Genomic DNA, 15,580 nt, shown 5'->3' with positions numbered 1-15,580 from the left:
GTATTGTTTACCTAGTTCAGGGGAAAAAGGTCACCACCCCAAACTCCAGAATATACAGACAGAATTATCAAGACAGAAACAGATCAAGTAGACAGATTTCCAAACTGACCAACCATTACATCCATAGCAAATCAAAATCTGGGTTTCAAAGCCTGGAGGCTCTGGACAATGGCTTCCCAGAGTTTCATCTGATCAAATCACAGAACACTTCTCAAAGTGAGCCCCAAAACAAAGCTACACATCAGGTCTTATATAGCCTTCTCCTGGCTCAGAGAATGTAACGACCTTATTGACTCACTGGCCAATCAAGAAGTATCTACTGAAAAACAAGCCTCCCACCCCAGGCTCCAGGTGCACTTTAGCCTAGGAGCAGGGAAGATCTTAAAAATTTACATTCCCATTACACAAGATTAAAATTATATTAAAATAATTAAATGTTCTGTTTCAGTTTTAGTTGTTAGTATTGCCACAGTATTGCTTTCCATTATTTTTACTGCAAAAATAAAATATTTATCACTTAGTTAGGATTTTGTAGTGTAGCTTAGGAAACTAACAAGTATTTGATCACAATGTTTATAAGGAAAAATACACTCTGAGTTCCAAAGGAAAGACTTTGAAATGAAACTCCATAGCACAGCCCATTGAAAAATTGATTATTTCTTGCAGTAGTACATCACATAAATTAAAACTGATAACAAACATTTATCTTTGAAAATTTGATACAAGGTGAAACAAATAAAATAAATTTAAACCTCATGAGATTGTTTGTGATTAAAACATTAATGCTCATAGAAGAGTATTTCTCAATATATTTATTTTAGTCTTTCTTTGAAGAGGTGAATATTAAACATTGACTCTATATGTGAAAATATCACATCTCCTTTTCCTAATCCTATATTTGCTTCTAAGTAATAATCTTGAAATATTAGTAATCGAGAAAACAAAAATATTCAAGTAATTTTCTTTAGCACTTCAACAAAATTCCATATTGATTTCCTTTATTTATGCATCTTTAAAACTTGTATATATTTACATCAAGAGACTAAATATTTGTGGCAGCCAGGTGGCTCAATGAGTAACACCGGCTCCAGTGTTGGGATGACCTGGGGATCAAATCTGGGCTCAGATACTTAGCACCACACCCAGAAATAACTGGCCATGTAACCTTGAGCAAGTTACTTAACTCTGATATATATATATATATATATATATATATATATATATATATATATATATAGAGAGAGAGAGAGAGAGAGAGATAAACATATATATATAAATATATATGAACATAAATATATATATATACACTGTGTTTCCCCGATAATAAGACCTATCCCGAAAATAAGCCCTCCCCTTTCTCTAAAAGATTCCTCTAAAATAAGCCCTCCCCCGAAAATAAGCCCTATTGAGATTGCTACTGTAGTGAAGGTGATCCCCTGCACTACACGCTACATTACGGTACCCTTTGTATGCACCATCCCCCCCCCCCCCCCCCGTGAAATGCACGCTGCACACCGAGCTGCATCCAATCAGAGCTGCAACAGTGAGCGCTTCATCCTGTTCTTCCCCAGTGATTTGCTTATTGAATAAAGGTACATTTTTTTGTTCACATTTACCTGTTTATTAAAATTGCTGTCAATGTTCATTAAAATAAGACCTCCCCTGAAAATAAGCCCTCTGGTGTTTTTCTGTCCAAAAAAATTAATAAGACAGTGTCTTATTATCGGGGAAACACGGTACATATATATACATACATATATGTGTGTGTGTGTGTGTGTGTGTGTGTGTGTGTGTGTGTGTGTGTGTGTGTGTATACCCTGATTGCTTCTTGGCCTATCACCAAACCACTCTGGTCAGTACAATGATTCAAGACAATTTCAAAATACTTATAATCGGGAAAAAATGCCATGTAACTCCAAAGAGAAAATTGATGAATTGTGAGTGCAAATTTAAGTATATACTCAGTTGATTTTTCTTGCTAATTTTGAAATGTTATCTACTATGGAAATATGCTTTGCATGATTTCAGATGTATAATTGATTTCATATTGCTTACCTCCTCAGAGGGTGGTAAATAGGAGGAAGGGATAAACACATATATGTATATATCTGTGTTTTCATATATTTATATGCATATGCCTATGCATGCATACACAGGTGTGTGCATGCATATACATACACAGTCTATATACATATATCTGTCTTTGCACATATATGCACACGTGTATACACATGCATGCATATGCACATATATGTGCACAGACACACACATATATACACACTCTGAGTGAAGCAGGATCATAAAACCTCTCAAAGCTGCAGGTAACTCTCTAAGACTATAAGTTGAAATATTGAAAATGAAAAGAGAAAAGAAGAAAAGAGAATAATATAGTCCCAAATAGATATTTGCATAGATTTGATCCTTAAGCCCATTTGAACAGATGTGATAACTAAGAAGACCTACAGAGAAATTCTGCTTCTGTCAATCATTTGTGTGAATAGATTGTGTTTCTCTGAACCTAATATAATACATATAAATTGCTTAGTACAGTGCCTGAAACATAGTAAATACTATATAAATAATTTAGCATTATTATAATTGTAATAACAATTATCATTATTATAAAATAAAGTGGTTATGCTAAAGAAGGAATTAATTCTTCGAACAACTTAAAAGAAAAATGAACACAAGTAAATAGCATCAAAATTTTGCAAAATTGAAATCACACAAAATAAAAGACTGAAAGTCTTTAATTAGTAAAATGTGAAATATCGTTGAAGAAATACTACAAGTATTCACCAGAGAGGAGATACAGAGCTACCTCAACAACAGTTGGTTTTTGTTTTAATCAAGATATAGAGTCTTAAGATAGGTTTGGTATTACCTTGACTGCACTTTTGAAACTCTCTCAAGTTTCAGTCCCCCCTTTTGCTTTCATCACTGAATGTTATACTATTAAAGGAGTTATGTAATTTAATTTGCCCACAAGGCTGATTGAATATCTCATAAAAATGTGTACACTTCCAAAGACTCCATTTGCATTAAATAACACTTACATTAAGGACAGCAAACAGCAGAAATTTGATGACATATTTGCCCTAAAGGATTTTTTAAATGAAGAAACAAAATCATGTTTATTTACCTTTGTTTTCTAAGTTGTCTTTTTTTTACACTGCCATATGAAAATTGTTAAGCAATAGTTAAAAACATTCAGTTAAAAAAAACTACTGTTCATATCATTTTATAACCTGTGTCCTCAACAAGTTTTCAATTAATTTCATTTGCCATAACCTTTTTTTTCACTGATATTTGGTTTTGGGGAAAAATGTTATTTTCAGTGGACAGAGAGCCTAAAACATTGGTCAGATAATGAGAGAGAGACAGAGAGAGATAATTTGCAGCAATGTTTACAAAATTTATTAATGCTATCTGATTTTATGACCATACCAATTATCTTAAAATGAGTTATTGTACATACTTTTTAAGGTGCTTATAGATTTAATATTCTTACTTTCAAAATTTGAGGATATACCTGAAAAAAAAAACTGTGGATACCTTGAGGTATTAGCAAATCAGAATGTTTGCCACACATCTGAGGAGATATATATTAATCATCTCAATTGAAACTAGGTAGAGGTTGTGTGGAAGGAGGTTTGTATTTTGAATTGTTAGTTAGACTGCCTATAAAGAAGCAAAAGCTACTGATAAAAAATATGAAATTCAATCATTTTCCCGAATACTTTGGATACATGACCCCAAAGAGCAGTATGTTATCATATACACAGAATAACATTACATAGACAGAACCAGTTTCAGCATCCATAGTTACATAATTTGTCATAGTACTATTTTTTTCATTTAATAACTTATTTATATAAATTTAAAGAAAACAAAAGAACACAGATAATCCTTTATCCCTCCACCCATGAAATCATGAAAAATCTATATATTTCTTTCTACCTTCAGAAAACACACACACACACACACACACACACACACACACACTGCATGTGTACCAAGGACACAAGTGGCCAGGAGAGTGTTAAACCTGTCACTTAGGGTTTTCCTAATCTATAATATAATCCTGAGGCCTATGTATTTTATTGAGGGGATGACTCATATTCAGACCCTCTTCAGTCTACTGAGAAGTGATAAATTTACTACATTACTACATTTAATACATTTTGCAATAATTTGGGGCAGCTATGTGACAGAGTGGATAGAGTGCATGTTGGATAGAGTGCCAGAGTTGGAGTCAGGAAGACCTGAGTTCAAATTTGAACTGTGACACTTATTGCCTGTGTTACCTTGGGCAAGTCACTTAACCCTGTTTCCCTCAGTTTTGTCATCTGTAAAAGTAAGCTATAAAAGGAAATGTCAAATCATTTCAGTATCTGCCAAGAAAACCCCGAAGGGGTCACCAACTGTAGGACACAACTGAAACATTAATAAGCAATAATAACCTATTGTCTATATGTTTTAAGTTTTTTTTTTTTCAAGTCTTGAGTTCATGTAGTCTTACACAGTGTATTAGAGAAGGTTAACTTTGTTTAAGCCCTCACAGATAAGGTTTAAACTGAGCTCTGCTGACTTTCAATTTAATCTTCATTCTGTTGCTACTAAAAGTCAGCAATCAGCTTGTAATAACTTCCTTTTTAAGGTGTGGAGGTCAGCACTCCCTGAAATGAAATGCTTAGTTAGAGCATTCAGGTTGTGACCTTGTAATGATATGGCTAGTGAGTGTCTGTTTCTTTTCTTCATTAATCTCTGCTCTATTGTTCTCTAGTTTCCACTGTGGTGAAATCAGAATCATTCCCCCAACCTGCCTCACCAATGGTCTCTTTTCCTCCTCTCCATTCCCAATATTTTCAAGTTATTCACATAATTTGCTGAAAGAGATAGGAATCAACATTTCTTGACTGTACTCCCCATATAACCTAACTGTTCTGCACAGGTTTTTTTTTTGTTTGTTTTGTTTTATGATATAAGTACAAACTTAAGTCATTATTACATTTTTCTTGCCTCTACCTCAGTCCCAAATTTCTCTCCTTGGCCCAATCCTTGTTTTGACTTATTTTCTATAGGTTGTTCTTAATGTCATGGGTCTGTTGTGGATTCTTCATCTTATAACTGAAATATCCATCATGCTTTTTATTTAGCTCCTCACTTCTCACCCTATTGAATCTGACTGACTCTACTGATGCTGTGAATCACCAGTTTCAAAGGTTAGCAAAGTGGATTAAGGTCATCAATGGTGAGCAAACCTGCTAAAGGGGGTTTGTAACAAAGAATGGATAACATGGGTTAAACTGTTCATGTTATCATTTATTTGGATTCATTTTAGATTATGTTCACTTCAAATATTTGCAGATATCAATCACTGCAATCAAACCCTAAACACTTGAGACAAAAGAAATTCTGCTGCATTTCACCAGAGAAAACAGTTCTAAAATAATAGGAGCCAGAGCACTTCAAAAAAATAAAACACCTGAAAAAAAAATTTGGATCCTCTATTGCCTTTCAGAATTTGCCAAAATCTGTTATGTCAATTCACTGTTTGGCAGGTATTGTCTTTTTGTACTAAATTCTTCAATGTGTTTGATGGTGGAAATATTTTCTGTGTAATCATCTACATTCTAGAAGGTCTGGCAGAAGTGAAGATTTTCTGTGAAAAGAGTTTGATTTAAGGTGGTTTTGGCAGAGAATGTAAGAAATGATCACAGTGAGTCGTTAGGAAAGCACTAAAGAATGATTCAAAGTTGAGCAAGACTGAATTAAGATGAATGAAGGAAATAGCAAAAATGACATCACAATGTGAGCTATAAACCTTACAAGGACTTCTAATATGTCAAAAAGTGAACCTGACAGAATAATAAGAAAATATTGATACTTTGCATGTCTTTAAATGTATGTTTTTTTTTTTTAATTCTATCTGGATATTTTTATTTAGTCACCTCCAAAGGCGTAAAAAAATAAAGATAATGTTTCAGAATGAAAGAAAATAGGATTATCAATTTGTGTTGATGATAGCATTTTATTGTATTCTTCTGGCCAAAGAGATATTGATGTAATGGAAATAAAAGTGATGTTGGATTCACTACACTCTGAAGTCTATGAGCTCTTTCACATAGTAACTGTGACATTCTCTGGAAGTTATTATACCTCCCCAAATTTAATTTTTCCCTTTTGTCAAATGGGGATAGGCAGGTAGACTCCAAAATTGGGACTTGGAGTTAGGGAGATCTCAGTTCAAACGCTGCCTCATATTTACTAACTGTGGCATTGGGCAGGTTATTTAATTACTATTCTTCAGTGTCATCCTTTATAAAATGAATATAAACACTACCTCACAGGGCTGTTCCGAGTATCAAAGAAGTTAACATATGTAAAGCAATATGCAAATATTGAAGAACTACATACTTACTAGCTATTTACTACTCAACAGCATCAATGTGAAGAAAACTATTTGTAAATGTTAAATCTAATATAGATGTTCATCAACATTAGGAAGACAGGAGGTATAGTGTACTTCAATCACAAAATATTTATCTTTAATTTATCCTTTATAAAAATCATCAGGGATGATGTGAATTCAGTCACGTAAAGTATCATTTCTATTTAACATCATATAATGAATAATGGATTGTAAATCATGCTGATTCTTACAAAATTCATAATCTAAACATAGATTAAACATAGATTTAAAAAAGATAAATAATGTACTCAATAGTCATAGTCCTACAACACAGAAGAGGTTAAAAAAATGCATGGAGTAAGACGGGTTTGGGAGTGAAAAACTATAGCCTCAAACAAAGTGCCACATAAGAGAAATATCACTACATTGCTATACCACATCCCTGCCTTAATTCCAAGGGATATCCTTTCCCCCTCCACCACCCCTCCCCGACTTTAGCAGCACTACCTCTGCAACCTAGATCACAATGAATTTCATGTCTACTTCTTGGCCTGAAAGAGCCTCTTGTGGGTATTATATTTCCCTAAACTCTTTCCTTATAGATTTACCCTAAGTAACTAAGAAATATTTCACTATAAACATCACTACCTACTTCTTATAATCTCTCAATAGCTGGTTATTATATAACCTTAGAGTATGTCTGTTTGTGACAATAGGATCATATCATATTCTAGGAAATTTTTCCCATGTAATTATGCAATTAAATATGGCCTATGCTAACAGGATGCACATCTGTGCTAGCAATTGAGAATTCAATAAGGAGAGTAAAAAGGCATATGGACTATTTGGGTGAAAAGTGAGCAGACGTCATAGGTAGATAATTATAAAACAACAACTACAACATATGAATTGGAGAGATAAATGGTCGACAGAAAGGTAGACATTTAGAACCAATCAATCAAAAAGCATTTATTAAGAGTATACTATGTGCTATGCACTGAACAAAGTTTTAAACATGTAGAGATAGAAGTTGGGTTGTTTTTGCCCTCAAATGGCATACATTCATGGCATTTACAGAATAAATGTTTACAGGTAGTTACAAGGTATTTATAAATCAAATAATATATAATTGCATTGCTAAGAAAACTACTAATAGCTGGGAATACCAGGAATGAACTCCTCTAGTACATGGTGTTGAGCTGAATCTTGAAGGAAAATAAGGAGTTCAGCCACCAGCATTGTGGAGAGTGATTATTCTAGGAATAGAAGAGATCTAGTTAAAAGCCACCGAGAAGGGATATAGGATATGGTAGCTGAGGAATAGCTAGTGGGCCACCATGACTGGTGCAAGGAAAGTATAAAATAGAGTAAAAGATGTAGAACAAAAAAGGGACAAATTGTACAATGTACAAATGGTGAGGAAGTGAGTTTTTATTTAATCCTAGATGAAATAAGAACCATTGGATTAATTAGGTAGGTTACTTTGTCACTATAAGGATCTATGAAGGTGATGGCTGAGTAAAGTAACAAAAAGGCAATGTGTTCAACAGATGTACAAATAGAAACAATAAAATATGCACACTCATATACATACCAAACTAGTTGATTTTTACACCTACTGAAAGTAGGTGGGATTAAGAAATGACCTAGAAATTTATATTTATGTATGTGGTGGGGTATGGTCTTCTGCAGAGCCAAAAAAACTATTCCCTTTCAAGAAATGTCATTAATTCCCATGTGTTTAATTGTAGGTATATATTATTGTACTTTTTCCCCCTTCGACCAGTCATATGGTTCAAATGGCATGAGTAATTATACTTGAAAAAAATCTCCTTTTATCACTATTTATAGTCTTAGAATGTCTGCAGCAGTAAGAAGTTAAGATATTTTATTTGTTTTGTCACAGTTATGGTATGTGGAAAAGATGCAACTTGAACTCGTTTTTCCTGATTCCAACACCAGATCTCTATCCACTTTGCTTTGTTGTACCTCCAGGTATATAGAAGCAGTGCTTACTTCCTGGCAGATGAAGTTTAATTTTGTAGCTCCTAAAACACACATAAATTAATAATATGAATCTGATCACACTTGAATTCCTATAGCAGTCTCCTAGGTAATCCATTTGTAGCACTTTCCCTTCTCTAATCCATCCCACACATTTATCATGATAATTTTCCTTCAAAAAGTCAATAAATAACAACTTTTCTACATATAAGTAAAAGAGAGACTCTTTAAATATTACAGAGAAGAAAATTTCATAAGACCAGCTTCCTCTAACAACAACAATAATAAGAATCACTAGGATTGTTTTTAAATTTTCCTCACCATGACTATGTTTGGCATATAAAATTAAGAATATTTAGTCTCAGTTAGCAAAATCAGTCATCCCCCCTACCACACATACAAACACACACACACACAATCCAGATAAGTATAGCAACACAAATAGACAGTCTATGGGATCTATGGAAATGTTGCAACTAGAACTATCAGGTAAACTTCTGTCGTGGGGCTGTATATTAGGACGAGAAAGGATCTCCTTTCCAATAAAACGGGGCTAACAGTATGCAGGTAATACAATAGTAGCCTGTTAATCTTACCCAGTAGTATATGAAAATAAATCTATAGTAGAATGAGGAAGCAACTTGGGCAAGTAATGGTCAGAGCCCAAATTTATTTACTAGCCATGGAAAAGGAAGAAATGCTTTACTTATAGTACTGGGAACCTGTATTTTTTTATTATGCTACCTGCAGAGTCTTTTAACTGGTGGATGGTAGATGGGACTGGTAGAAGTTTATAAAAGTATAAAAGAGAATATTTTGTTTAGGCCAAAACCCAAATGAGGAGTTTGCAAAGCTCAGAACAGAAACATTAAAATTAGATTCTAGTCTGAGTCAGATAAATTTCGGGGCATTGAAAACCAGCAATTGTTCAGCTTGATCTGTCTTTGAAATCTGAAAAACAAAACACTTAATATCCAGATAATTAAAGAACAGAACTCAAAATAACGCATAACACATCCAAGCATTTCCTCCATAAAGGCAGAGATTCTGACCATAATGCAATGATGCATCTCAGGAAGTTAGACTGGATAAAAGAGTAAACAAAAAAAAAGAAGATTCCAACCAAAAAAGTGCTACTATGGTAATAGGTATGCATAGAACAGGCCTGGACAACTTGTGGCCTGTGAGCACTTATGGCACTAGGACCCACTTGCAGCAGGCCAAAGGATTTCCTCTAAATACAAAAGATATTTTCCTTTACATTTTTTATGGGCCACCTGAAATCATTTGGAATGCTGTAAGTGGTCTGAGGGCAGGGTGCAAGTTATTCATGGCTGGCCCAGAACAAAACCAAAAAAACAAACAAACAGGAAAAATAGTATCTACTGAGTATTTACAAAGAAAGCATCAAAGTCAAAATCATTTTGAAAACAAGTTCAACTAGAATTCTTAGAAGCAATGAAACAGAAGCTGTTTGATTTAGACATAGTTAAAATAATTTTTTTAATTAATTTTAAACATAGTTAAATAATTTTTAAAATGTTCAAAAAATAAATGAAATTGCTAAAAGAAAAAGAATGAAATAAAAAGAACACTCAAAGAAGCAAGATTGAGAAAAACAATTACAACTGAGTATAGGAAGTAAAAACAAATGAAGAAAAAACCTTAAATGAAAAATTGACTCCTTGAAAAATAAAATGGACCAAATACGAAGAAGAGCCAAGAGACTATAGTATTTTCATGGGTTATAAATGAATATGAGAAAGGAGTGTACTTCCTTAAATACCATAGAGGACTGATGGAAAAATTTGGGTTAATAATATAGTATTAATGGAAGAATATTATTTAAACTCCATTAAATCTTAATTAATTGTCTTCAGTCCAAAAGCCAATCATGTGTTCTCTGAGGTAATGTTAATGAAATGCAAGTAATAGATGATCTTATTGCATTGTAAAGACTTTGAGTATGGGTTCAAATTCAAGCTGTCATGTGAAATTCTGTCAGCAGTATTCAGAAAGCCTCACTATGTAAAGTTTGATCAAGTGGTTGTGATTTTTTTTTTTTTGGCCAGGAATCTGTCACTAATGTAAGGGAGATATTGAGATTTGTCCTCTGTGTAGGAAGTCCCAACAGAATCCTTCCAAGTGTGAAAAAATAATGACCTTGGTTGAGTCACTTAATCCTGTTTTCCTAAGTTCTTTACCTGTTAAATGAGCTGGAGAAGGAAAAAAAGGTGAGAAAATCGAAAACTATTCTAATATATTTGCCCCCCAAAAATCCAAATGAGGTCCAAAGAGTTTTGGGCATGACTAAAGTGACTGGACAAGAAGAACAACATCTAAAAAGAACAATGATGTTTATGGGTTTATTTTACAACCTGCAATTTTGCTAAAGTTACTTATTGTTTCAATTACATTTTTAGTTTATCCCCTACGGTTTTCTAAGTATACCATGACTTCTTCAAAGAGTGATAGTTTTCTTACCTTAACCATATTTATTTCATAATTATTTTTCTTCTCTTTCTTATATAGCTATAATTTCTAATATGATATTAAAAAATATAATGGTGATAATGGGTATCCTATTTTTACCTCCCATCTTACTAGGAAGGTTTCTAATTTTTCTCCCTTACAGAGAATTATTTTTGTTCTTAGTTTTAGATGGATGCTACTTATTATCTTAAGAAACACTACATTTATTCCTATACTTTCTTAAGGTATGGATAGGAATGGGTGTTACATTTTGGCAAGTGGTTTATCTGCATCTATTGGCATAATCATATGTTTTTTTTTTAATTTTTGATATTATTATACTAATTGATGTTAAATCATAATCATAGTATTATGTTAAATTACACTTATAGATTTTCTAATATTTACCAACCATCCTTTCCTTGTCTAAATATCACCTGCTCATAGTGTACATATAATCTTTGTTATTGATTGCTGTGAGTTCCTTGACAAGCCACTAATTTATTTAAATTATTATATCAATATACATTAATAAAAGTAGCCTATGGTTTTCTTTCCCTGTATGTGTACATATATATCTTTGGTTTACAAATCAAGGCATTATTTGGGTCATGAAAGGAATTTGGTTGCATTGTTTTGCCTCTTTTTTTTCAGATAGCTTATGTAGTATTGGCATTACTTGCTTCTTAAATGTTTGGTAGAATTCACCTGTAAATTCATCTGTTCTTGGGGATATTTTATGACTTGCTTGATATCTTTGTTTTCCCCTAAGATAGGGTTAAGTCTTCTATTTCCCCTTTTGTTATTTGGGACAATTTTTATATTTATAAATAGTTATTTGTTTCAATTAGTTTGTCATTGTAGCGGCAAGCACCCCAGTGTCCCCAGGGTTGCTGCCACGACAGGTTCTTAGATCTGCTTTGTTAAAGAAAAGCAACTCAAAATGGGTTAACAAGCTTACTTTAATCAGTCAAACATATACGTTTACCTCATTCAGGGGAAAAAGGTCAGCACCCTGAACTTCAGAGTATACAGGCAGAATTTTCAAGACAGAAACAGATCCAGTACACAGCTTTCCAAACTGTGCAACCATTACATCCATACCAAATAAACATCTGGGTTTCAACATCTGTGTTTTTCAAGCCGGGCGGCTCTGGACAATGGCTTCCCAGAGTTTCATCTGATCAAATCACAGAACACTTCTCAAAGTGAGACCCTAAACAAAGCTACACATCAGGTCTTATATAGCCTTCTACTGGCTCAGAGAATGTAACAGCCTTATTGACTCACTGGGCAATCAAGAAGTATCTACTGAAAAACAACCCTCCTACCCCAGGCTCCAGGTGCACTTTAGACTAGGGGCAGGGAAGATCTTAAAATTTACATTCCCATTACAGTCATTTACTAGCATATGTTTGGGAAAAATGACTCCTAAAAATTGCTTTAATTTCATTTTCATTGATGAAACATTTACTCTTTTCATTTTTTGATACTGTAAATTTCCTTTTCTTTCATTATTTAAATAAAATTTAAGAATAATTCATATTTTTTCATAACATTAGTTCCTACTTTTATTTTATTAGTTAGATGATTTTTAATGTTCAATTTTTTTATTCTCTCCTTTGAATTCCATGATTTTTGTTTTAGTGTTGAATTAGAAATAGTTGATTTTAAAAAGTTTTTTGGGGTTACATATCAAATTCATTTATCTGTTCTTTTTATTGGAGTATGTTTAAGTTATTTTTATTTCTATGATTTTTCTTTAAAGTCTAATGTTGATGCTTCTCTTTATTCCTGCATTTGAAAATCAAAATTTCTAATCATCTGGCATTTTTTCATCAGAAATACTGGAAAATTTTCTATGTCATTAAATATTCATTTTCCCCTGTAGGATTATTCTCACTTTTACTGGGTAGGTTACTCTTAGTTTAATCATAGCTCCTATACCTTCCAGATCATCATATTCTAAGCTCTTCACTCTTTTGTCATGATAGCTGCTAAATTTTGTATCATCCTCACTGAATCTATGATACTTGAATTATTTCTTTCTGACTGCTTTCATTATTTTCTTCTTCACCAGGGGACTCTGTAATTTGTCTATCATATTACTAGAGGTTTTTGTTTTGAGAATGTATTTTAGATGAGGTTTGGTGGATTCCTTCAATTTCTATTTTTTTTCTCTCTTTCTAGATATTGGGAAAGTTATTTTTTCTCTTTTTTCTTTTTTTTTGGTGCTCAAAATGATTTATTATTATCTTGAGGCCAACAGACAAGCAGAATTTCCAGGTACCTATATTCAGAGAAAGTTGCAGAAAGACTCATTCTTTGTTCATACAATTGAGTTATATCTTAAGAGACCCATTGCTCAGTGAATGGCCTTGTTTTCCCAACCAGGTCCCATTGATTGAGTTGACCAAGTGTGATAGTAATGGAATATAAAGATTCCCCTGTATTGGCTTGGTTTTCAAATTGATTGTGTTAAAACCCAGAGCTTGTTAATCCCACCTGTGGGATGGACTTGTTGATGTGAAAAGAGAGTCCTGAACTGGGAGGAGCTGGTGCCGTAGATTTTGGAGAGACAAGAAAGAGGCAGAAGAACTTTTTGGAAGCAGCACCTCGTGGAGGCAGAGAGAATTGCTGGGGGCCACAATTGAATCTACCCCAGAGTTACATCAAGTTTAAGCACAGCACTTAATACCCAAATAGACGTCTTTTCTTCATCTTGACACGAGGCAAGTTCTCAGAAATCTTAGTTCCTGGGGAGACAAGGCTTAGCAAGGCCACAAGATACATTGCCAGTCCCTTCATTAATTCATCCTCTGTCTGTAGAACAGTCCTAGAACCCCTGAAAACATTAGCAAAACCCTCTCCCAGGATTTCTGTAAACATACAACAAGAAAATCCTTCTTCAGGGCTTCTGAACCAACAGAAAGGTTCCCAGACCCCTGAAACAACAGCACTGTCCTTCACCAGTGGACAGTATTCACTCTGTCTGCAGGACAGTCTCCAGACCCCTGCAACAACAGCACTGTCCTTCACCAGTGGACAGTATTCACTCTCTGTCTGCAGGACAGTCTCAGGAGCTCTTAGCCAACAGCCAGGTTCCAGGACTTCTTCAACAAAAGGACTGTCTTTCACCAGTGGACAAATCTGGCAAAACAACATCAAAACAGACAAAGTACCAGCAAAACAGCCATGTCTCCTCAGTCCTTGGCAGCTCCGGGGGCAGGTCTCAACAATCCAGGGCGATTCAAAGTGGTCCCTAGCAATTCTCTCAGTCTCTCTCTGCCTCCATGATGTGCTGTTTCCAAAAAGTTCTTCTGCCTCTCTCTTGTCTCTCCAAAATCTACATCACCAGCTCCTCCAAGTTTAGGACTCTCTTTTCACATCAACAAGTCCATCCCACAGGTGGGATTAACAAGCTCTGGGTTTTAACACAATCAATTTGAAAACCAAGCCAATACAGGGGAATCTTTATATTCCATTACTATCACACCAAGTTAGGAGAATAGATTGAAACAGGATTCCCCCACTAAAGCCATGGCCTTGTTTAACATTTTGGTCCTTCTCATTCCTTCTCTATTACCTTGCATGCTCCCTTCCACCAAAACACTTGTTTGCCCTACATATAAGTCAAAAGGAAATCTAATTTTTTTCCCTTGTGTCCTGTCTTTCTGACCTTTAGAGGTGATCACTTATGCCTTGGGTTTTTGCGAGGATACTTTGTGGAACCTCATTTCCAGGGTGCAGTAGAGAGTGTGCATTGACTTTCCCTGGTGTCGGGGAAAGGCTCCTGAGATGCCTCTTTTGTCCAGCACCAGCACTGAAATTAGTAGTAGCAGCAGCAGCAGTGATAGTAGCAGAAGCAATGGCAGGACTTGCAGTATATAATAGCAGCAGCAGCAATAGAACAGCAAAAGCAGAAGTAGAAGTAGTAGTAGTAGCAGCAGTAGTGGCACTAGTAGTAGCAGCAGCAGCAGTGGCAAAAACAACAGCAGAACCAGTAGTAGAAGTAGTATGTAGTAATAGCAGTAGCAGCAGCAGCAGCAGTAGCAGTAATAGTATGTAGTAACAGCAGCAGGAGCAGTAACAGTAGGTAGTAGCAGCAGCAATAGTAGCAACAGCAGCAGCAGTAAGAAAAGTGATAGTAGGTAGTAGCAGCAGCAACAGTCAGAGATAAGGTTTATTATTTCACTAATAGAAGCAGGTGGGACTTTTAAGAACCAGCTCCTTTGTGATGCTTGTAATGATAAGGGCAGGTTTTAGCAAACTGAAATGAAGTTTTCCTTTAGAATTTCTTGAAACACACTGTCTAAGCTCTTTCTTTGATCATGTCATTCAGTTAACCTAATAATTCTTAAATGATTTCTCTTCAATCTCTTCTCTGAATCATTTTTCCCTATAAGATCTTTTATATTTCCTTCTGTTTTTTTTTATTTTTAAATTTAGCTTTATTGTTTCTTGATGTCTCATAGAGTCAATGGCTTTTACTTCTCCAATTTTAATTTTTATGGAATAATTTTCTTCCGTGACTTTTAAAAACTTTATTTTTCTTTTAGCCAATTCTACATTTTAAGGAGTTATTTTCTTAAATTATATTTTCTACCTTTTTTGAAACCATTTGGACATTTCAAATTTTAAGATATTGTTTCTTTAATATTTTTGTACCTATTTTACTACAGTGCTAAT

This window comes from Petaurus breviceps, unplaced genomic scaffold, assembly GCF_028583685.1.
Source record: "Petaurus breviceps papuanus isolate PSGF00001 unplaced genomic scaffold, PetGlider_PUasm1.0 90743, whole genome shotgun sequence".
NCBI classification, from domain to species: Eukaryota; Metazoa; Chordata; class Mammalia; order Diprotodontia; family Petauridae; genus Petaurus; species Petaurus breviceps.
Note: the sequence above shows the minus strand (reverse complement) of the source record.